Source organism: Physeter macrocephalus, chromosome 7, assembly GCF_002837175.3.
Source record: "Physeter macrocephalus isolate SW-GA chromosome 7, ASM283717v5, whole genome shotgun sequence".
Lineage (NCBI taxonomy): Eukaryota > Metazoa > Chordata > Mammalia > Artiodactyla > Physeteridae > Physeter > Physeter macrocephalus.
In genome coordinates this window covers 29,173,439-29,198,331 of record NC_041220.1, presented here as the reverse complement: position 1 = coordinate 29,198,331, position 24,893 = coordinate 29,173,439, and the positions used below count along the sequence as shown (strand labels likewise).

The window sequence follows — 24,893 nt, the reverse complement described above, 5'->3', positions numbered from 1 at the left end:
CGACTTCCCTGCCTTTTCCCTTATCAGTAAATTGGCCATTATCTGCATTCTCCCAGAATGACCGTACCATGATCTTTACCTTTTCCCTTATCTTCAGAAACGTATTTTGGTGTGTTTGCTCACCCAGGCTCTTTTCCCATTTTCTTCCTATCCCGTTGACTGGTCATGAGAGCAAAATTATATAAGATTGAAACTCAGCTCCCAGGGCTGCTGACCAAAAGCAGGTCACAGCCCCGGGGACATCTTCTCTGCAGCACTCAACCTCACATTCCATTCTGGTCATGCTTTCCCTTGTTAATACTGGCTCCACATGAAACCCACTTTAGAAGCCAAAGTTTGGTTAAGCACTTTTCCAGTGACCAACTTTGGCTCTGATCTTTGTTGGCAGATATAATTTTCAACCTATGTATATGAGTCATCTAAGTTGGCTGTTTGCTGAAATACTGCTACTTTACTTAACAGTATTTGTAAACTTCTTATAAAGTCATCACTATCCAGGAGAAAATCTGCAGTAACTTACCTTAATACATTAAGGAAAAATTATTTATTCTCTGCTTAAGGACATTTTTCTCAGGAAATTGCCTTGCAAAATAGTAGCTTAAACTATACCAAACATGTCAAAGACACAAATAGCCTCCTGGAAAAGTTCATTTCCCCGCGAGTGAAGCCAAATATAGCTCTCTCTGTTTATGTCAGTAACTGTATTTTCTCTGGTTTAGTTTGTAAAGGCTAATGGCCTACCCCAAGACATTCATCGGGATGTCCAACCCCTGACACACTCTTATCCCAAAGTACCTGCTGTCTGGGTCTTGTTACATTTTCCCATGGCTGGGCCACAAGAGTTGGAATAAGCACCCAGTTTTCAGTTCTTGTCCTGCTCATGTATTCATTCCATACCTATTTATTTTGTCCTTCCTATGTCCCAAGCATTATTATAGGGGCTGAAGATACAGCTGTACACTAGTAATTTCCTCTTTATATCCAGTGGGAGGGAATCAGAAGACAGGTGATGAATGGGGAGCTAGAGAAAAGATCAGATAGGGAAAGTGCTGTGTAGAGTCTTAAAAAGGGAATCTGAGTGAGACCAAGTGAGGGTTTGGGGAGAAGGATTTTTAGACTGTGTGATTAGGGAAGGCCGTTCTAGAGAGACCACACTTAAGCAGAGAGCTAATGGCAGGGACGAGCCAGCCATACAAAGATGAGGGGATGGCCTGCCCCACACAGGCCCTAAGACAGGTATAAACTTGGGGTGTTTGCAGGAGAGAAAGAAGGCACCTGAGTGGCCGGAGTGTGATAGGAAAGGAGGAGGTAGTTTAAGATGAAGAAGAGTTTTCAGAAGAGCTTTACAAAGTAGAATAAGAAGATTGTGTTTTTATTCTAAGGCTCTGGAGATCGGATGGCCTGGCAGCTCTGGGGAGAATGGAGGCAGGAAGGAAAAAGGGAGGCCAGTTAGGAGGCCATTGTGGGAGTCCAGGTGAGGGGGTGGCCGCTGGGACTGGGGTGGTGGTGGTGAGGACGGACAGGGTAAGCAAATTTGGGAAACCTTTTAGGAGAGATACAGACAGCTTATGCTCAGATGGGGTGTGGGGAACTGAGTGAATCAAGGATGATTCCTAGGTTTTTTTTACTTCCTTTCCCTTCAATATCTGTGTTGTGTGAGCTTGAGAACCTCAGAAGTATCCTCCTCAAAAGTAAACAGGCATCCACTGTTCCCAGAAATAACCACAAGGAAGCTTCCAGAACGAGGGCGCTAGGAAACAGTATTTTACATTTTCCTCCAGACTAGGGAGGTTGCGATTTATTTTAATTCGTTGGGGAAAATTTGGGGAGAGCTCTTTTGTTAACAAAGACATTATTACAAGCAGGGAGTAAGAGCTTCATTTAAAAAAGATATATTTTATGGAAAGCTTCTGGCATTTCATCTTAAAACAGACTACATTGACTCTTTGTCCTCAGCTCTTTTTGATTATGGAGAGACATGTGATTAACGTTTGTTTGGGGTTTTTAGCACTACTATGGTTACAGCGTGATGGTTGAAAATGTTCTATCCAGCACATTATTAGTTATTCCATCTCTTGATAAAACGGACATTTAAGAACAAGGCAGAGTCTGAGAGGGCAGTAGGGGGGTGGGGAAACCCAAACTCTGTGAAATGTTTAACCTTTTCACATAGTTCAACAAAGTTTAGATTTCTGGCAAAATGCCTAGACTTTGCAAGGCTGTTCATGGTTGCAAAACCCGACAAGACCCTAGTGCTTAAATTATTCTGGCTCAAAATTTGAGACAATGTGAAGAGAGCAAAAGGAAAGAAAAACACGCACACACCCTGATAGCTACAGCTGGGCTTTGTGGTACAGAGTAAGTCATTTGGAAAAGGATGCTGGGGGTGGTGAGTATTACTACCTGCGATGCCTCAGAGGTACATCAAATGCCTCTGCTGAGAGAATAAACTATCCCCAAAGGGAAAGCAAGTTCTGCATTAAAGGTAAGGATGGATCTTAAGAACACATGACAATCCAAGTATGTCATAGATTAGCAAGAATTGTTTGTTTTGCAGAATCACAGCAATGTCCTTACAGAGAGCAGCGGCAAAGACTAACCAAGGTGTCATGTCTCAAGCATTTAGTCTGGAAAGAGTTGTCCCCGTCCAGAAATGCACATGTGGGTTACCATGGCTGCCAGTATCAGGGGTTGAATCTTCTAGCCAAAGAAAATGGGGGATTTGTAACCAGCTGGAAGTAATCACAAATTTCGCTACTACTTGCCTTTCTTTGGTATGTGTCGACATATCTGTTGATTTGAATTCCCTGGGAGTGTCTCTAAAATTTGTCAGAATGTATCTGTCTTTTGCAAATAAGAACATATAAAACAATAATTATTAAAATATTAAAAACATTAATATTAAAATTATTAAATATTATGGGTGAATGTAGTACGTGTTTCCCACATATGGTCCTCAGAACTTTAATTCTGAGAGGTGGTCAGTAAATAAAGGGATTGCTTGAAAAATCAATTCAGTGGTCAGTATGATTGGGAAATATCTGAATGTCATCCCAATTTCGCTATTACATTTATTCTTCTTTTCAAAGTCTGCAATAGTTTTACGTGTATTGCAAAGCTCTAGAAAAATAGACTATCTAATGTTTTCCAAATATATTTGGTCACAAAATTTCCCTATTCTCTGCCTCCATTTTCTTTTTTTTTTTTTTTGGTGGAGTATATCATCAAACTTATGTTCTGAGGCACATTACACTAGTAAACACTATATTTATATTTTATTAGTAGAATATATATCATAGATATGTCTGCAAGATGGACATACTTTCACATGTGAGTCTAAGAATAAGAGAGAGAATCTGACAAAGAGAAAAACAAATGAAGAAATAAACCACAGTAATGCAAATTGGCCACCAGTGGGTTATAAGAGATAAGAATGCTGTTACCTACAGAAAAGTCCAACCACATTGACTTAAATAAACAATAAGAAACTGAAGGTAGGTTGTTTCTTGTTTTATTTCAGCACTTTAACAATGTTAGATCCAAGATTTCTGCACTTCTCTTTTCTATTCCCTCATAGTTGCAATATGGCTGCTGTGACTCTGACTCTCACATCTGCATCCTAGGCAGGAGAAAGTAGGAGAAAGGGGAAGGGTTTGGGAAAGGCTGTTCTTTAAATAAGGGAGTTTAAAATGTTTTCAGGAACCCCACAGCATAGTTGTGAATATATCTAATTGCATGGGACTGTGTCACAGAGCAAAGAGCTGTGGGAAAGATTACATTGGAATTTTATATTGATTATTGGGCATTTTTTTTGGTGTGACTTATGCAGTAATAGAAATGAGGCAAGTACAGGAGTTTGGAATGATTTGTATGTACCTGTATTTTGATTTATAGAAATATGGAAGTAAAATGTGTTATTTTAGATACATTCCTTTAGGTGAGTTTTTTGAAGTATCTAGGTCCTTCTGAAACAAAGTGATAAAATATCCCACCTTCTTTTGCTGTCTGGGGAATAGTATACTCTCTTAAAAAAACACTCATGCATGCACACACACATACAGCTTTAAAGCTGGGTTGGGAGCAGACATGCCTTCCATCCCTGGAAACACTGTCTAGTGGCTTGTCATCCAGATCTAGGTCAGTCACTTGCTGGAGGTCAAAATGTTCTGGGGCTTTTCCTCAGGTTACTAGTAGACATTGTTGCTTTTACTAGATTGGATCGTCAGGACCTAATTCAGCCCATGGCTTAAAACATGAAAGCATTTAGAGACCTCTAAGATAATTACCATTTTTTAATTTTTCACTCTTGGAGCTCTTAATGGGGATAAACATACACTAGGAAACAAACTGGTTCAGTTTGCTTATGAAATTTTCTTTGATAGTAAGACACAAACATGTTGCTACAGCACTGTTCTCCCTGAAATGGAATTTATTAAAGGAAATCCCATGATGAAACTCATAGAAGGGGCTATCCACTATTAGTCTGTGAACTACCAAAAAGCAACATTTGCTATAAAATGATTTCTTCTAAAAAATGGCAATTATGTGGACCTCAGATTCATGTTACAACAAAATTCCACTAATATTCCTCTGGCATAGAAACTCAGAGCCTGTTTCTTTTTATTTTTCATTACAAAAGTAATATAAGCCTCATTATCAACATTTTGAAACATAGAGAAAAATACTACTCTGAATCCAGTAATCTTAAACATGTTTGTGAAATCTTTTCTTCTCTTGTTTATTTTTTTTTTTTTATATCTTTTGTTCTTCACTCACGGCTGTGTTGTACGCATTGTTTTCATGATAACAATCTAATCTCATACTATTATATGAACAGTTAGTCTGTTTCCATTTTTTGTCTCAAAGTGTTTTGAACCCATATTATGATTCCTCGTATAGTAGTAGTCTTCTTGCCCATAGATGGAGAAGTTATTCATTAATACATTTAATCCTTCAACGTATGCATTGATTACCTACTCACCATGTGCCCAGAAACCGTGGGGGGTCCAGAAGAGCGATAGTGGTCCCTCGAGTCAGGAGTATGTGGGTAAGTGATGCATAGGTGTATGGAACAGGGGTTCCCCAAACTACCCATTTATAGAAGGTAATTATAAAAGACAGTAGGTGCTATGGGGGGTTGACAGGAGTGAGAAAACACTGAGATTGGAAGTGAAATCACCATGCAGCCTGGGTATGGTGTGGATTTAGAGAAGTGGAGACAATCCAGCTAGAGGACCTTCCAGGCACAGGCAGAAAAGGGTGGGAAATCGTGGACTGCGTTTGAGGAGTAGTTGAATTTATGCCTGGTCTGCATAATGGAGTTTATTTTAACCTCAGTTTCCTGCATTTCCTAAGGAAAATGATCTGGAGCCTTTCTATGCTAAAAGTGACCTCAGTTCTCCTCTTTACTTGCATGTACAGATTCCATCAGCGAGTGCGTGTTCGACAGTGACTCGTCACAAGGTCTCCTTTGTTCTAGTGTGAGCTGCTCTTCCCAGATTCATGCTCTTTGCTGTCATCTTTTGCAAAATCTAAAAAAGGAAAGCCTCATTTCAAAGAAAAAAATCAGAGCCATTTGTACCTTTGCATACTCAGCCTTACGAGAACGTTCATACTGACTCATGTATTTTAGGTAAAAGCTGGAGTTATTATTTAATCTGAAAATGCCTCTGCGTTTTACTTTGTTAGAACAGTATTGAAATGTACATGCAAGTTGGAGAAGTTTTAGAATCAAAGTGTCAGAGCTGGAGAGGCCTCCTCACAGATTACTTATATCACCCAGCCAATGTTTCTCCAACACTGCATTTCTTTAGGCGTTATGATGTTTTCCTATTAAATGGAAACGTTACCTTTAGGACCAAATGCAAATTATATAAAACCAGATCCTTAAGCACAGTATCTGAGTCCCTAAAGCTTCTCAGAACACAGATTGAAAAATACTTGTTTCATCTTTCTGCTCATTTTACAGATGGGGAAATTGAGTCCCAGAAAATGAAGAAGCCATGAAGGATCTATTGCCTTGAATTCCGTTATGAAAGCAGGTATAGTCACCAAAAAAATAATTTTAATTTTCCTGCTTGTTCCCAGTTGTGAACCTTGAAATTCTTCTAGTGAGTTGATTCTATTATACTAGACAATTATAAGAAAAATATTCAAAATGAAAAGACTTTCTGGTTCAGTACTTCTACTGGTACCTAACATGCCCTGATGCTTCACTGGCAAAGATGTTACTAAGGTAAGGTTACCTTTTCATTCATACTGATAGTTTTTTGATTAAATGAACTCACAGGACAAATGGCCATGTTTACAACATGGCTGACCTATGTTAGGTGTATCTTGCAGGGACCACAAATTACTGAGCTGTGAACCAAATATAGCACATAGATTTGCTCTTAAAACTTAAAAATTTAGAGATTTCATATGAATATCCAGTTTCCCAGTGTCTCTTGAAAAAAAATCAGAAGATGGGGCAATACTGTGTCCAAAGTCTTCAGGATTGCTGACAGGGTAACATTAGACCCAAACTGTGCAGCATCTGGCCCCTGTAGACGGGGCATGCATTCTTCAGTTTGCTACCATTCCTGGTGGGTAGGCTGGTGCTTTCCTTCTGGTGGACAATATTCATTTGTATCCACATCTTTATTAAAACTGAGACAGGAAATAGTTGACATGGGGGGGGGCATGTTTTTTTAATACAGAATTGGACTAATGTACATAATTTATGTAATGTACATGATTTTACGGGCATTTGAGTCTGCTGCCACTGTACAGCGTGTGAACAGGTAATACTGTGTTCTGCTAATTCTACGATGCACATTTTCCCTCATATTTGAGCATCTCTGAAATCGAGAGCCATTGTAGAATTGCTGTCAGCCAGGCAGTAGTCGTGATGAAGTGGCCACTGCCCGCAGATTTTGTCATAACTGTTTTTGTTGTTGTTACGTCGACTGAGATTTTGTGCAATGTTGGGGAGGTGCATGGTGAGTGTAATTGTTATGTCAAGTGTCTTCAACAAGAAGCCCATTATTCAGCCTTGACATGAAAAGTGACTGCCTATGCAGAAAGACAGCAGCTGGCCATGAATTTGATTCTATTTGAAGCCAACGTTCTTTGAGGGAGGGATGACTGCAATTCCTTCTTTTCTTGGAAAGAACAACCAAATGCTTTAGGGGACTAAGAAGGGAAAAAATCCTACAGGTCTAGGAGGCTTTGTTACATTTTGTTACTGAGATAAGTGTAGAAGAATTTCCATTACAGGCCAAGCAGTGCAATAGGAGGCAAGAGAAAATGCCAAATAATTTGGAAATGATAAAAGAAATTTCCGGGCAAAGAAGGCTGTGTGGCCCACCCAGGCTTCAAGTAGAACTATCATTAAGGTGTTGTATCATAGATTGATTGGAAGTGTATATTCTTTTTCGTATTGCTGCATAAAATGGTGAATCTCTCAATCGATGATGTCTTAAATTCAAGAAAATATGGTAAAATAAAGCTAGAAAACAGTGTTGAGTGAAGAAAAAAAAAAAAGCACAGTGTGAGAGTTGTGAGTTGCGTTTTATTTGGGACCAAATGAGGACTGTAGCCCGGGAGACAGCATCTCAGACAGCTCTGAGAAACTGCTCTGAAGAGGTAGAGGGGAGGTCAGAATATATGTGATTTTGGTGAAGGGGGACATGCAGTCAGGCACACATTTTGGCCGAGGTTTGCTGCTGGTCATGAGGAACAGATGTCACCGTAAATGATTATAGTGCTTTTCTAGATAAGAGAAGATGCAAGAAATTGGGCTCATAAACTCTTCTCCTGAAATTATTTAGCTCTCTGAAGGCCTGTTCTGCCATTTTTTTCTCAGAGGACTGAGTGCCTCATTCCTGATCTCCACCCTGAACTCCTTTCAGGGTGTTGAAGGCCAGCGACTGCAGTGGCTAGTGACTTCACTCTTGTAGACAAGCGACAGTTTTTCGTTGGCCACAGGAAGGACTTGTCGTCGGTGCTAGCCATGGACACCATCTCTTCGCCTGCCAACTACCCACCTTTTTCAAAATTGCTTCCTATCTCTTCCTGATCACTGAGTCAAATGAAATGAAGGCAAAATGAATAAATGGCGTAACTCTTAGGAAACAGTAAAGGCTGGCAAAGCAGAAAATAGAACCTGAAATTAGTGCTTGGTCATGATAAGTAACATAACCACCCAAGTTGCCTGTAAAACTTTAAAGGAAGAATAACTAAGACGAAAACTCCAGAGAATGTCTTCCCAAGTATTTTGTAGTTTAAAAGGGGCATTTTTTCAACCCTAAGATTTTTGTAGGGAGCCACAACTGAAGGGTGAGGTGAACTTGGCCTATTGCCTTTACAGGCATGAAAACCCGCTGTTCAAGACAGTGACATATCCATCCCCTGTCATGTGTTATTACTTTTAGTAGGTACCATGGGACAAATGTTTGTTATTAGCAGAAGTTTCATGAACAAGTTTTATCATCCGTTTTCTGGTCCACACCAATTTAACAATTTTCTATTTTGCCTGCAGGCTAGAAAGCTAAGTTTATGCCAAAGACATTTCTATTTTCACTGTCATGGCCCTAAATGAACATTTTGTTTTGAAAAGGAGCTGGAAAAATACATGCAAGAAGGGGAATGTAATTTATTTCTTGACGTTTTCTAAAATAATTTAAAGCAACTCCAACCAACAAATAGCTGCTTGGTTCAGTTGTCTTTCCAGAAAGTGAGATACTGGCTTTGGTTTGATTGGAAAAGATTGGTTTTTACTCTGCAGAGGTCCACCTTGTTAATGCAAATATTTGGGGTGTTGTCTAGTTTTATCTCTGTTCAAAAATCCCCTGAAATGGCCTTGGAAGGTATGAATTCACTTGGGTATTTTGTGTTTCTTACATTTTTAAGCTGTGACATCAACCAAATAAAATTCTAATTGGGAATGACCTCAACCTATCCCTTTTGGTAAACTCCTTGATTTCTAGTCCTAATTACCACATCTTTTATTTGTAAAACAGAATGGAAATGGCCTTTTATAAAAGTTAACCACACATACTCCTCTCTTCAGTAGGAAAACCTACTGAAGCTCAAGGTAAAAGATGACTTTCCGTAGCAAATTTCTGCTTTTACTTTTAAATTGTTAAATGATTTTGCCTTTGGGCTGACATTTTCATACCTTTTACAATTTTCTAAAAGTGAGATTTTGGTGATTGAGTTTTGAGAGTGTCACTGAAAGCCAATTGAAAATAGCTGCTGTTCATTGCTGGAAATTTTGCCCTTGAATAGCATTAAAGCTGGGAGGTGTCAGAAGCTTAGTTGGGCTGTAACATATCAACGTAATTTTACTTTATATGGTTTGTGATACAGAGTAGGCATGTAATAAATACTTGTTGAATAAACTCTACAGCATATGCATGCACAAATGCCTCTATATGAGCTATACACACTATCTTTCAATAAAATTTGAAATTGACATGTCCTACAAGTAAAATGTTTATGATCACTCAACAAGTGAACTCAATAATGATAGCCATAATAATGACAATTTTTATTATAAGTTGTAAATGATAATAATAATAATTAACTAAGTTCATTTTCCCCTCCAGCTGTTAACTCCAACTCAGATAGTGCCTCCAAGACCTCAGTAAATTGGAGGGAGATGAAAAGTCTCCAGAGTAATCACCAGGTCCAAACTATGTTAGGCCACAGAGAGCTACATCTTTATCCTCTGATAGAACAAGACCAAGAAGGATCTTTTCACTGGTTATACTTAGATGGGATGAGAAGAGCAAAAAGACAGACCATTTATTTATTCATTGATACATTCCATATATTTATGCAAAAGGGGCAAGTTATATAAAATTTCAGGTGATAGAAGAAAGCCATTTCTACACATACCAGAGCATCCCACTTCAACTATACCTAGAAATTCTCAAGAACTTCTCAGTGAATTAAAATTAATTTGATTTGGGAGGGATTTGGAAGAGTTTAAGAGTACAAATCATATTGATAGGGAGAGTCAGTATGTGGCAAACCAGGTATAGTACAAGGGTGGTCAGCCAGGAGAGACTAACACCAAGATTGTAAAGCTTATTTATTTAGATGTAAATATTCTCATAGCTTTTTTATAGACTGTAATTATTTTTCTTTACTTTTTGAATTTTATTTTTTTATACAGCAGGTTATTAGTTATCTATTTTATACATATTAGTGTATACATGTCAATCTCAATCTCCCAATTCATCCCACCACCACTACCCCTGCCCCTGCATCCCCCCTAGCCCCCCTTTGGTGTCCATATGTTTGTTCTCTACATGTGTGTCTCTATTTCTGCCTTGCAAACCGGTTCATCTGTACCATTTTTCTAGATTCCACATATATGCGTTAATATACGATATTTTTCTCTTTCTGATTTACTTCACTCTGTATGACAGTCTCTAGGTCCATCCATGTCTCTACAAATGACCCAATTTTGTTTCTTTTTATGGCTGAGTAATATTACATTGTATATATGTACCACATCTTTATCCATTCATCTGCTGATGGGCATTTAGGTTGCTTCCATGACCCTGCTATTGTAAATAGTGTTGCAATGAACATTGGGGTTCATGTGTCTTTTTGAATTATGGTTTTCTCTGGGTATATGCCCAGTACTGGGATTGCTGGGTCATATAATGGCTGTATCAAGTTACATTCCCACCAACAGTGCAGGAGGGTTCCCTTTTCTCCACACCCTCTCCAGCCTTTGTTGTTCGTAGATTTTCTGATGATGCGCTTTCTAACCAGTGTGAGGTGATACCTCATTGTAGTTTTAATTTGCATTTCTCTAATAGTTAGTGACATTGAGCAGCTTTTCATGTGCCTCTTGGCCATCTGTATGTCTTCTTTGGAGAAATGTCTATTTAGGTCTTCTGCCCATTTTTTGATTGGGTTGGTTTTTTTTTTTTTTGATATTGAGCTGCATGAGCTGTTTATATATTTTGGAGATTAACCCTCTGTCCGTTGATTCATTTGCAAATATATTCTCCCATTCTGAGGGTTGTCTTTTCATCCTCTTTATAGTTTCCTTTGCTGTGCAAAACCTTTTAAGTTTCATTAGGCCCAATTTGTTTATTTTTGTTTTTATTTCCATTAATCTGTGAGGTGGTTCAAAAAAGATCTTGCTGTGATTTATGTCAAAGAGTATTCTTCCTATGTTTTCTTCTAAGAGTTAACTGGCATGAGGTGATACCTCATTGTAGTTTTGATTCGCATTTCTTTAATCCAATTTGAGTTTGTGTATGGTGTTAGGGAGTGCTCTAATTTCATTCTTTTACATGAAGCTGTCCAGTTTTCCCAGCACCACTTACTGAAGAGACTGTCTTTTCTCCATTGTATATCCTTGCCTCCTTTGTCATAGATTAGTTGACCATAGGTGTGTGGGTTTATCTCTGGGCTTTCTACCTGTTCCATTGAACTATATTTCTGTTTTTGTGCCAGTACCATGTTGTCTTGATTACTGTAGCTTTGTAGTGTAGTCTGAAGTCAGGGAGTCTGATTCCTCCAGCTCCATTTATTTCCCTCAAGATTGCTTTGGCTATTTGGAGTCTTTTTTGTCTACATACAAATTTTAAGATTTTTTTTCTAGTTCTGTAAAAAATGTCTTTGGTAATTTGATAGGGATTGCATTGAATCTGTAGATTGTTTTGGGTAGTATAGTCCTTTTCCCAGTATTGATTCTTCCAATCCAAGAACATGGTATATCTCTCCATCTGTTTGTGTCATCTTTGATTTCTTTCATCAGTGTCTTATGGTTTTCTGAGTACAGGTCTTTTACCTCCTTAGGTAGGTTTATTCCTAGGTATTTTATTCTTTTTGTTGCAATGGTGAATGGGATTGTTTCCTTAATTTCTCATTCTGATTTTTCGTTGTTAGAATATAGGAATGCAAGGGATTTCTGTGCATTAATTTTGTATCCTGCAACTTTACCAAATTCATCGATTAGCTCTAGTAGTTTTCTGGTGGCATCTTTAGGATTATCTATGTATAGTATCATGTCATCTGCAAACAGTGATGGTTTTACTTCTTCTTTTCCAATTTGTATTCCTTTTCTTTTTCTTCTCTGATTGCTGTGGCTAGGACTTCCAAAACTATGTTGAACAAACTCAAAGTAAGTAGACTGTAATTTAAATGGCTAAGTTATTAATTTTATTTGATTCCAAGTCAATGTAAGTATATTAGATTACAGTAGTTAATACTATGAATAGTTAAGACCTCTATCACAGATTTAAATTTTAGGGAATAGACAGTTCTGTATTGGCCCACAGAATGTCAAAAATAATAATAATTGATTTCCATTGTAATTCTATGTTTTTTATTTTATGCATTTATCCATTGGTTTCACCAAAGTGTTGAAGAGGTCCATGGCACAAAGATGATTTTTAAAAAAGGAAACCATGAAATAACTGAAATAACTTTTAAAAATAAAATATCTGAGGGAGAATGTGTTCTACATGCCTTAGCTTGGTAGAACTTTGAACTGATGGTCAGATCAATGACTGTCCCTTTCAAGACAGCATTGGAAAGGACACACTGATGACCCGAGAACAACATGAAACAAGTTGGTGTGATTTAAATCTGGATGGGGAGTTATGGGCTTGCTGTTCTGGATGCTACCAAGTGCAGTTCTACAGTAAACTAACTGAATTAATTTCCAAGGAAGCTCAAATTTGGACATTAAAGGGAAATGGCAAAAATTAACTAAATTTGGCTCCTGGGAAATAAATGTCCTTTGTAGTACAATGACATGGGCCCAGTTAATTAATTGGGAGAAAAAGGTTTGTTTGTTTATTTGGGGGACTAAATATCTAACTATGACACATATCTACAGTTAGGGATATAAGGAGAGAAAGGAAACAATGTGAATTCTGTATTCTTACTTTGTTGGCTGACCAGATGTTGGATTGTTCACATGTATTGAGCATCCATATTGTTCAATAAATGGGCCAGGCATTGTCCTAGCTTTTGGGGAGTCTATAAAAATAAATGAGACAATTTTTAAAAATGAGTGTATTATTTGGGCACAGAGAAGGATCATTATTTCTTTAGAACATGAATATTTTGTAAAACAACATTGTTATGACTTTAAACAGTTAATTCTCCTTCTACTAAGATTTCTTATCATCAGGAAACAATTGAATTAACTAGTTTTCCTTTAGTCTAGAAATTCCCAGACTGTTAATATTCTCTGTCATACCAAGCATCAGATGTGAACTCCCTGAAGAGGATAACACATAGAAAAGAGGCCTGGTTGAGTTGGTGAAGTCATTAGATATCTATGAGGCTTGGCCTAGGGGACTAGGAAGGTGGTCTTGACCCAATAGATCTCCCCTAGATTGTCTGAGATAATTCACTTTATTGAATAGCTCTTCATAAGAGAATCATTGGATTGAGTGAAACCTCCTTGTTGAGACTGGCCTCAGATGAGGACACACAACTTCTGATACATCTTCAGAGTACAGCTGAATGCAAGCAGGAATTTTGAAGAAAATTTTATTAACAACTTATGGCTATCTGAAAGAAAATAGAAACAGGAACACAAAACCAAGTGATTTGCCTTATAAGGAATAATTCCTGGAGATATCACTGAGATGGCAACATAGAGTCTCCTGAATTCAGGCAAAGGACCTGAATAGACATTTTCCCAAAGAAGACATACAAATGGCCAACAGGCACATGAAAAAGTGCTCAACATCACTAATCATCAGAGAAACACAAGTCAAAACCACAGTGAGATAAGACCTCACAACTGTTAGAATAGCTATTATCAAAAAGACAAGAAATAAAAGTGTTGGTGAGGACATGGAGAAAAGGGAACCCTTGTGCACTGTTGGTGAGAATATAAACTGGTACAGCCACTATAGAAAAAACAGTATAGCAGTTCTTCAAAAAACTAAAAATAAAACTACCATGTGATCCAGCATTCCACTTGTGGGTATATATCCAAAGGAAATGAAATCATTACCTCAAAGAGATATCTGCACTCCCATGTTAATTGCAGCATTATTCATAATAGTCGAGATATGGAAACAACCTAAGTGTCCATCAGCAGATGAAAATGTGAGATATATATATATGTATAACATTCCATTATATATAATATTTCTATATATATATATAGTAATATTATTCATGAGAAAGAAGGAATATTAAGAAATATTACTCCTGAGGAAGAAGTAACATTAGCCATGAGAAAAAAGGAAATCCTGCCCTTTGTGACAACATGGATGGACCTTGAGAGTATTATGCTAAGTGAAATAAACCAGACAGAGAAAGATAAATACTGCGTGGTATCACTTATATATGGAATCTGAAAAAGAAAAGTTGAACTCATAGAAATAAAGAATAGAATGGTGATTGCCAGCAGCTGGTGGGGTTAGGGGAATAGGGAGAGGTTGATTAAAGGGTACAAAATTTCAGTTATAAGTTACGTAAGATCTGAGGATCTAATGTGTACCATAGTGACTGTAGTTGATAATACTTTATTGTATAATTAAAATTTGCTGAGCCAAGAGAGTAGAACTTAAGTGTTCTCACCCGGAAAAAAAAAAAAAAAAAAGACAAATGGGTGAAGTGTAAGAGGTGTGTTAATTAACTCGATGAAGGGGACTTTCACAATGTATACATATATCAGATAACTTTGTATACTTTAAATATATTACAATTTTATTTGTCAAATATATGTCAATAAAACTGGGCGGGGGTGGGGCGAGGAGTAACTCCTTTCTCTTCAGGTTGTGGGTCCGGCTCCGGATGGCAGAGGCCATGCTTCCTCCTCCACCTGGGGGCGCCCTCCAGCACTTTCAGGCCCGCTAGGCTCATCGAGGTCCCAACCACAAAAGGAAGCCCAGGGAGAAGAGATATCACTCCATGGACTGTAACCTTCCTGACGCCAGAGATCACACGTGTTTTGCTCACATTCCTTCATTGAACAGTTGTTCACTGAGCGCCCACCCTCTGCCAGATGCTTGGGATACGTCGGGAAACCGAAGAGACAAAAGCAAAACAAAACTGTCATCGAGCAACAAACAGACAATCATGAAACATCGTAAGTTTGCTTAGAATGAATTAAGTGCCATGGAAAAAAAATAGAACAGGTTGAGGGAGATGGGAAATGCCAGCAGGGAGTTTGTGTGTTTGAGGTGGGCTGTCATTACAATACAAGATAGAGCAGTGGGGGGAGGCCTCCTAGAGAATGTAAATCCGAGAAAGATTTGAAAGAGGTATGAGAATTAACCGTGCAAATATATGCTGGCAGGGAAAGGGATGTATACCAGGCAGAGGAAAGAACCAGCACCTAGAGCTTAAGTTCGTAGCTAATTAGAGGAAGCGTGCAGAGGCCAGTGTGGCTCGGGGAGGGGACATGGGATGGTGTCAGAGAGGTGACAGGGAGCAAGTGGTCATGGGAGACTTAGAGGCCATAGTAAGGACTTTGGAATTTTCTTGAGTGAAATGTAGAGTCACTGGAAGGTTTTGGGCAGAGGTGTGGCATGATTTGAACATAAATTTTATCAGAATCACTTGGGCCATTGTGCTCAGAATAGACTATAGGGAAGGAAGGGGAAGGCTGAGAAACTGGTGTGCAGAGTGTTATAATACTCCAGTTGGGACAAGTCCACAATTGTCCATCCTACCAGAGTTTTAATGGAGGAGGTGGTAGAGAGGGGCCATGCTCTGGGAATGTTCTGAAGGTAGAGCCAACAGGATTTCTTGCTGGATTGAATGTGGAGTTTGAGAAAAGGGGAGGAGTCAAGTCTTTTGAGCAACTGGAAACAGAGTTGCTACCAGCTGACCTTGGAAGCACATGGGGGAGTCAGAATGTGAGACCTTTACTTATGGACACATTGGATTGGAGATGCCTTTTAGATATCCAAAAGGAAATGCTGAGTGGGTGTTGGATATATGATCTCGAAGAAGCCCAGAACATGCTACTCCAAAATATGCCTCTCTGGTATATTGACTATTTTGAGTTAAAGGCACTTGAAAAACAGCAAATACAAGAAAAACACTCTGATCTTCCTTCTTTTTCTTAAAAGCAGAACATGAAATTCCTATATGAAAGATATCCTCCCTATACCAAAAGGAAAGTAACACTCTCAACCTCAAGGATGAGAAGCTGAGATGGAGAGAATCCTATACAGACATACTTTGTTAAAATAATTCTTATCTTCCTTCAGCCTCCCCACGTAGTTTAGTCATTTTTCCACAACTGCCTCTCTTTGTTCAACCTAATGTAAAAAAGCAAATAGGTTTTGCCATTTCTTTGGGTCTTCATTCCTTATGAAGAACCCCGTGTCACATAAAATTTCTACTAAATAAATTGGTGTGCTTTTCTCCTGTTGATCTATCTTATGTCAATTTAATTCTCAGGCCCAGTCAAAAGAGGGTAAAGGTACAAGTTTGTCACTCCTACAGCCTCTAGTTTGGGCAACAGTTCAGGCTGGAGAACACTGCCAGGTGTATAGTTAGCACTCAATAAATAAATATTCATTGAATGAAAGAATGAATGAATTTAAGGTTTGCCTTCCAAGGTCCAGTTTTCTGACCGAGGACTTTCCTCTTCCCCAGATAATTACCACAGAAATATTAATTCTCTTTAGTGGCGACATCAGTCTGTTTGACATCACAAGACAACACTGTCAAAATATAGCAGAGTGAGTCTAGCATACGTACAAAAGTACAAATTTATATAGATGTAAATTGGTTGGGTGTAGGTGGGTGTGTTGGTTGGACAGGTGGCTATTATAATTTTTGCAAGGTCATTGAACAAATGGAGATTAGGGTGGAGCTAAGGAAAGTGACATAGGTAGTCTCAAATACATAGGGCATTCTTCTAAATTTTGCCTGGAGTTTCCTTAAAGGGGATTGAGAGACTTACATATCAGTATCATGAAATCAAAGACCTCTTGGAGGCCCTGTAAATTACTGTTTTACGTGAAAATGTTCTCAGTTATTCAGAGAGGGCAGAGGTGAACATCTAAGTTTTAGATTCTATGATCTAAACTCCCTTCTTTCCCCATTTGCTCCATTTGTTTTTCTAGAAAATTTGTCCTTGTAGGAGGTAGCTTAGCTGTTGGAAGATTGGTCTCAATTGTAGTAATACTGTAGCACAACTTTACTCTTTAAAAATGAAACTTCCCCATCCAGTCAAAAATCATGTAGGTCTTTCATACACAATGCATTTCTATATAAGCAATTAAAACAACATAAAAGAACCACCAACTTGGTGCAGAGTCTTTTTAAACAGACCAACTAGTTTGTTTATAACTGTGATTTTCTAAAGACATGCTTAGAATTCTTTGCAAATAAATATTTGCGTGATATTTTTGTACAAAGATTAATTTCTCCTGGGATAACATGAGTTTTTAGAAGTATTCTGTGCATAGCTTCACACTGCCTTTCAGCGATATTAGGAATTTATAGAAATATTTCTATTAAGTGAAAATTGGTACAGTGAACATATTATTTTGGTGAAATTAATTTAAAATGTGGGCCATATTTAAACTGTGGGGTATGCTATTTTAAATAATTCACCATTCAGATAAAGGAAAACAAAAATACATCTGTATGACAGTAATTTAGCCATTTTAAGAAATCAGTCTCACTAGTGGCTAGGTTACCCTCTTTATGAGATCATAATTTCTAAAGCACAAATATTGAGTTCTACTACCTATCCCTGAGAGTGACTGTACATCTGTGGAATATTTTTTAAAAGATAATTCATCTTTTTCTAAAAAGAAGCACAAAATTGGTTGTTGGACAAGGCTATTTTGTACGCAAAATATTATTTTTTTTTTACCTAACCAGAAAAGGAGATTTGAAAATTTTGCATCCGAATTTCCTTGTTTTTCTTCTGCCCTAACCTATCCTTTTGTTTGTATCATAATGATCATCACTGAATGTTTTTTACTTGGTCTGATGCGTATTTATTTTAATTCCCAGACATTCTATTTGTTCTTACATCAGTTATCTTATGAAAAGTGTAGAATATGTTGGTTGATTTTGGCAACAAGAACTCTTACAGCTTTACTACGTGTTGAGTTGAATGTTGTCATGAGGGAAATAAACAAAACTGGAACATGGAGTAGGTAGCAGATCTATATTTATCAAAGCACAGCAACTGAAACAATGAATTCAGGTAGTAGGTGGCTAGATTTGAGGATTAGCATCATTTTAAATGATTATGATTGTGGATTTAACCTACAAAAGTTTTAATTCCTGAAATATACGAATTTGTAAATAAGCTCTGGCCTCCTAAGCAGGAAGATGGTATTGCCACACACAGACACAAATAGATCCTAAAGTAAGGTCTGTACTCTGGCAGAGTTTAGTTGAACCCAAACAGTATCCTGGCTTGAAGGATGAGCTCAAGGGAGTATGTTTTTAAAAGAAAACCAGGTCCAAGGAATGATTTCTCACCACGAATTAAGCTTAATTAGCCTTAGCTTTCTTCCTAGAACTTGATGAATGGGTTCCGTATAAACATCCTGATCCCTCTGGGGGCCAGACTTCTTCAGGCTTAGGCTTCATTCACTTCAGTCCAATTTGGCATGGAGCATCCTTGCCCGCATAGCTCTGGGTTCATGGTAACAAAGTGGGAGTTCTCTGATCACTCCAACTGCTCAATGAGCAGTTTCTCTACCATAATGCATCTTTCCAGATTATTCTTCTCTCAACTAGAATGGAGGAAAACTGCCACGAGGAAGAACAAGTTATACTCCTCTCCACCCCCTCCTTCTTTGCTTCTCCTTTCCTTTTTTTGTTCTACTTCAGGTAAGGGTCGAAAGGGACCTGCACTAGGGTGCTTGAGGAGAGGGGGATAAAAGCCTAACACAAATCCAGAGACACTTCTGTCCCATAAACAACGTGCTATCAGTGTTACTGAGTCCAAGTGTGTACTGCTCACTGCACAACAGGCCAAGAAATCGAGAGATGAGTTTTTTGGGCGAGGAATAGTGACTTTATTTGGAAAGCCAGCAAATAGAAAAGACGGTGGACTCGTTGCACAGAACCATCTTGCCTGAGTCAGAATTCAGGCTTCTTTTATACTGAAAGGGGAGGGAATAAAGTCAAACGCTTCCTGGTTCCCATCAGCCTCCGCAGGGGATGTGTTCATTTCTTCCTTCCTGCAGCCATTCATAGGTGGGCCTGGGCAGGATGTTTCCTGTGAGCTAAACAAAGGTATTTTAGCTCAATGCTCATGACCTGGAAATCAGGGTTTCCAGAGATGGGCCGTTATGTATAAGTAAACTTATAGGCAACATCCCTTTAGTGATTAACTTGTAATAGAATACAAACTTTTTTCCCTGTTACACCTGGAGCTTCATTTCCCTGAAGCATGTTACTCCAGATGGCAGGTCTCAGCTCCCTACTCCCTGTTTCTAACTTATATCACAGCACATAATGTTTTGAATAGTGTGCTTAATCAGAAAATCTAATGTTTGAAGACATTTGACAAAGGGGCTTTTGCTTATTTGTTTGAGAGCAGTTTAAAAGACATCAATCATCCTACACACTTCTTTGGTGTTCTGGGCATAGGTACCCAAGGATATTTTAGCAGCCAATTGAACTGGCAACATCAAGGTAGATCTACCATTGTGTTAGGGCTTGTGAGATTGCCTAGTTGACAATACCTCTATATTCTTCTTTTAGTTAGTGAAATTATAATCAATTTATTTAAGCTTCCTGCTTTATGAAAAGCAAAAGGCCTGGATGAGTGAGCAGTGGTGGAGGCTTTTCTGGCAAGCTAGGTGACTTTGAGTCATGAAGAATGGGACAAGCCAGCCAGAGATGCTAGGCACGGCTCTGCTCTTACCTGAACAGGGTATTTTCAAGATCAACAGTCCTCAACCAGGACCAACAACCTCTGAGACTTCTGTGCTCCCCGAGCAGAAGTGATGCTGGAAGGGAAGGTTTCCTGGGCTGGGGGCGAATTAACTGAACTGCTCAAACTCTAGAGCAGTGATGGGGGTTCAGGGAGAGGAGACTAGCGGGGAGAGGTGGGGATTCCCCACTGGTGGTCTTCACCAGCCTCGCTTGTTCTGGCCTCATGCTCGACAGCTGGATGAGACAGCGAGGCGTGGGTGCTGGAGAAACTGGGCAGGGTTATGTTTTGATATGAACCTCCCCTGGACTGGACATCCTGATCCCACCATCACATTCGCAGCATCCTGAGGTCACAAGTTCCTCTCCGAGAGCAGAGTGTACTTGTCAGGGGGCACATGTTCCCTTACAAATGATCAGAGAGTGGCAGTAACATTGTAATCGGGGTACAGAGAATATTTTTCACCTCTGCCAAGTTTTCCTACTACGCTCTTCAAAGTACATGCTCTCATTTTCACGAATTCTCTTTTGTTAGGAGAGTTTAGAATTCTTCCTCTGCAAACAACGCCTTATTGTGTCTGCAGCTTCGAACAACTTTCACCTTTTAAATTGCCAATGTGGATTGTGAAAGTGAGAGAATTTTGATGGTTATCCTGCTGTTCTAATCCTGACCTGATCCTGGAAGGGTGCGAGTGAGGCCTGCTACGTGCTTTCAGGAGGTGTGTTTTCCAAATTGACACATTTCCCTAAAATGGGTTTCCCTGGATAAGATAATTACTATGATCTCTGGAATGACCAATGGCTCAAATACATTGGCAAAGGAAGGAAAATTGTGTAGCTATTAATAGAGATAACTCCGTGTCAGATTTTATCTTTTAGAATATCCACTAGCTTAAGGCACTTTATTTTATTTTCTATTTACCTTGTCATTCAGGAAGCTTATTAGATGAAGAAATGAAAGACCCTGAATGGGAGAGGAAATTCCTCCTAACATAGATGCAGTAAACCTCAGAGCTGGGATCACATGGTGGCTCGCAGCCCCAGTTTTGCTGTGAGCCCTTCCTCTGCCCAATCTTGGTTATGTGATGTTGGACCAGTTCCTTAACTAGTCTTGCTATTAGAAGCAGTGACCGAAGGAGGTGGGCATTATACGGAAGTAAAAACGCGAAATCAGTACCTGGAGCAGAAAGGTTGCTCAGTACACGTGTGCTGGTTGAATGAAATGACAGGCTAGAGCATCTAAGTCTGGAGGAAGGGCAGTGCTCTGCAGAGGGTAACTAAGTGAAGCTATGCCCTGGTGGCAGAGCAGGTTCTTGAAGCAAGGCCAGGTGACCTGAAAGCAGAGCAAGCTGGGAGATGCTCCTATTAACAATTTGGGGCAAAAAGAGCCCAAATTCTTCTCTGCATTTCTATAGATGATCTAGATTGTGATATGTCACAAGTATGTAAACATCCTTTCCCACACTTCCTAATCATCCATATCTGTACTCCAACCAACAATAGGGTTTGTGTGGGCAGCAGAGGCCCATATTTAAAAATACATATTATTTGTGGGTTTCTTTTTTACTATAATCTAGGTTTTAAGATAAAATTTGGAATATTATTTTTCATAAAGTAAAGAGACTTGAGTTTCAACTAGATTGCATCTAGTGTACATTTATTTCACCTCTCTTTTGGATGGTCATCGAGAGAGGAAGCTTGAGTTTTGTGTGAGTTTTCCAGGTGCATTTGATGCTGTTATCCAGGAAATGATGTTCAAAGGAGCAGGAGATGAAACAGTGTCAGGGGGAGTGGAGTTGGGGGGTGGCGGGAAGAGGATGGAGAGAGTCCTTTTATCCTCCAGACATCTGAGATTTGCTGACAAGGAAAAGATTACATTTGCCTTAAAATGAAGAATGGAAAGGGAAACAGAGTTGTATTTTAGAACCTGATTCTTTTAAAAAAATCTGAAATAGGTGAATTCCCTGGCAGTCAGGTGGTTAGGACTTGGCGCTTTCACTGCTGGGCCCCAGGTTTGACCCCTGGTTGGGCAACTAACATCCCAAAAGCCGTGTAGCGCAGCCTAAAAAAAAAAAAATAATAATAATAATAATAATAATTAATTAATTTTTAAAAAAGTGAAATAATTATTTTTTAAAAATCTGAAATAATGAGATTTTCCAGACTACACAGGGTCAGTAGAAAACTTACTACCATAGCCACGTCTGAAAAGAAATCGAAGGATCTACAGGAAGAAAGTAGAAAGCATAAGAGTCATGATGTTTTGACTTTGGGTTAAAGGAAGCAAAAATCCATAATCCAGGTGTGATTCAGGGAGGTGAAAAGTCAGAAGGCATCAGCTAGAACGCTGGCTTCTTGTAGAGCAGGACCTTAGCAGGAGGAGCTCGTGGTGATGGAGACACACTACCTTATCTCACCCAGAGAAAGCCTCCAGCTCTGAGCTTAATCGTGTTGGCAAGGAAGAATCAGGGACCTTAAGAGTTTGTAGCTTTGCTGGGCTGTGACTGCACCTACTGGAAGATAAATAACCCCAAAGCTCCCCACCACTCTTTAGCCTCAATAAGGATTATATTTCTCCAGATGGATGGGTATTTTTAAGCCAAAAAATGAGAGTGGGAACCCATCCACTATGGAAAGAGATAAGCTTTGGCCTGCTTAGACAGCTGAAGATCCGGAGGAACTAAATCCCAGGCCAAAATGTCACCCTGAGGAGTTTGAGGGGAAATTCCTAATCTCTGTGGGATGACAGACTGTAATTGATTCCCTCGGCAAATGGAATTACCTGGGACGTGGTCTCAAAAAACAAAAGACACACTTGTCTTAGGCTTAATATTTTTATCACCTATTACTTGGTCAGCCAAAGGTTTGGCACAATATTAAATGCTTTCGAAAGGGATGTGGCCAAAATAAAGGCAGCGTTTCTATAGAGACGCAGCCTGGTGTAGCAGGATGAGCGTGGCTTTGGGGGCCAAAAATGTGGGATTAAATCTGAGATCGTCATCCTCCTTTGTGATCTTACATAAGTTACTTACTGTCTCTGATCCTCCGTTTTTTTGTTTTTTTTTTTTTCATCTGGGGATGTGAAAACCTACATAATGTTTTGTGGTGAGGATTAAATGAGATACTGCTATGAATGTCCTGGGCTCAGAATAGACATGATAAATGACAGCTCCTAATATCATGTCGTAGGGATTTGGGACATAATCTGAATCCTGAAATTCTCAGATGTCCTGAAATGACTTATTTTTTCTCTTCTTAGATATAGAATTGGGAGGTGGGGACAAGGATGAAGTAATGGGAGAATTATTTTAAAATAAAAATAAAACATCAAAGTTTAAAAATAAAACTTAGAATGTGTTCTCGGTCATCTTCCATTGTTAGCTTGATCTGCTTTAGTGTATCCAACTCTAAAATGGGAATATCATTCCTTACAGTTGTGAGTAATTTATAACAGAAGACAGAAGAGTAACTGGCATTGTGCTTCTCCACGTCACAAGATCCACATTTTCAGTGTTCTGTGCTCTTCTGTCTTTACCTGTGGCAATCAAAAACATGAGGGGTTTTGAAATATCCCACTAAAGTGGACAGATTTTCTCCTGCTCTAGAAATGTGAGATGAGGTATATTCAAGTGGTAAGTCAGTGACACCCAGTGGCTGCTGCGTCTATAGTTACCTTTTTCATTTTCAATGTAACTCGGGAAGGTTCTTCCCCAGAACAAATTAAAAAGGTGACGAGAACATGGACGTCATAGAGGTCTTCAAAGAAAGAGTTTCTCAGCAGTGATACGGCTTCCCTAGGACATGGGAACAACCTAAAAGCAATACCAAAAATAGAGAGTGCTGGAAGGTGGGGAAAACAGTTCTGGGAATTTACTGCCCTGTCATTTTGCATTTTATTAAAGCGTGTACTCAAGCTTTCCTGTCACTGTTGGATTTCCCAAGAAACATTCCCATCACTGAAGTGGCAGGTCAACTGCCCAAATTTCCCCCAAATTCTAATCTGTTAGAAACAGTTGAGGACATCCCCTAGAAATTAGACTTCCTAGGCGTAAATAAAACTTAGCTGGAGGTTTAATCCAAAGCCCCCCAAAGCGCCTCTCTGACATAGTAATGGTGGTGGGTTAAAGGTCTGTAAATTCCTCCAAGTGCTCAGTGCTCCATGGATGAAATTGAGTAGATGCTATAGCGTAATGAAACATCACATCCCAGCTTGTACCCTCTGTTGTTGGATGCTCTTGGGCCACTCATAACCGCTTGGAGCCCTTATTTTTCATCTGTACGGTGAGGGTAATGGTACCTAACTCATAGGCTATTATAAGGTTTTAATGAAATAATGTACAGAAAATGATGGGGCATACAGCAGGCACTCCATAAATAAAAATCGTCCTTGTCCTTATTTTTATCAGCTGATGTTCTCTGTTGACCCTGGGGTAAGACGACATCTGAGAAAAACCCTTCTCTGAAAGTGGATGAGTCAGTCCTTTTTAGGTGTTCTACAATCTGACTCCTCTCTCAGGTGACAGCATGGGTTGGAAATGTGCTCATTGTCATTTTTATAATTGGAGGCAGGACTATTTTCCATATAGTACTGGTTAGGCTAAAGTACTTTGGGTGTCTTGGATGAAAGACTAGAGAAATAGTGTATTAGAGAATTGTTAGCTAATAACGTACATTGTAAGGATTAGTATTTTCCCCACATAAAACATTGAGGAAGTTATAACAACACAGAAATATGTTAAGTCAGGCAATTAGGTAACACAGTTCGTAAAGGATTCCACAGAGGGTTTGTTAAACAGAAGACTCTTCTAGCTCTTGGTTTGCTGCTCCTTTTAATTGCTTGATAAATATTTTCAATGAATGGTTTATTATACTATGTAAATAGGAATATGGTAGTAAAATTCACAAAACATGGTCTTTTTCAACTTCCTTTCCTTCCTTCCTCTCTCCCTCCCTTCCTCCCCCTTTCTTCTTTCTTTCTTTCCTTCTTTCTTTCTTTCTCTCTCTTTCTTTCTTTCCTTCCTTCCTTCCTTCTTTCTTTCTTTCTTTCT

General features: G+C 39.0%; 1 long non-coding RNA gene across 1 annotated transcript in view; it reads left to right on the top strand.

Moving 5' to 3' along the window:
- LOC102992407 (uncharacterized) overlaps positions 1-15,047 on the top strand; it is a 117,768-nt gene extending 102,721 nt beyond the window's left edge. Inside the window, exons 3-4 of the long non-coding RNA XR_448098.2 lie at positions 5,969-6,041; positions 14,757-15,047. This is a non-coding gene — a long non-coding RNA (uncharacterized lncRNA). The remainder of the gene's footprint in view (positions 1-5,968; positions 6,042-14,756) is intronic.
- The last annotated feature ends 9,846 nt before the right edge of the window (positions 15,048-24,893 follow it).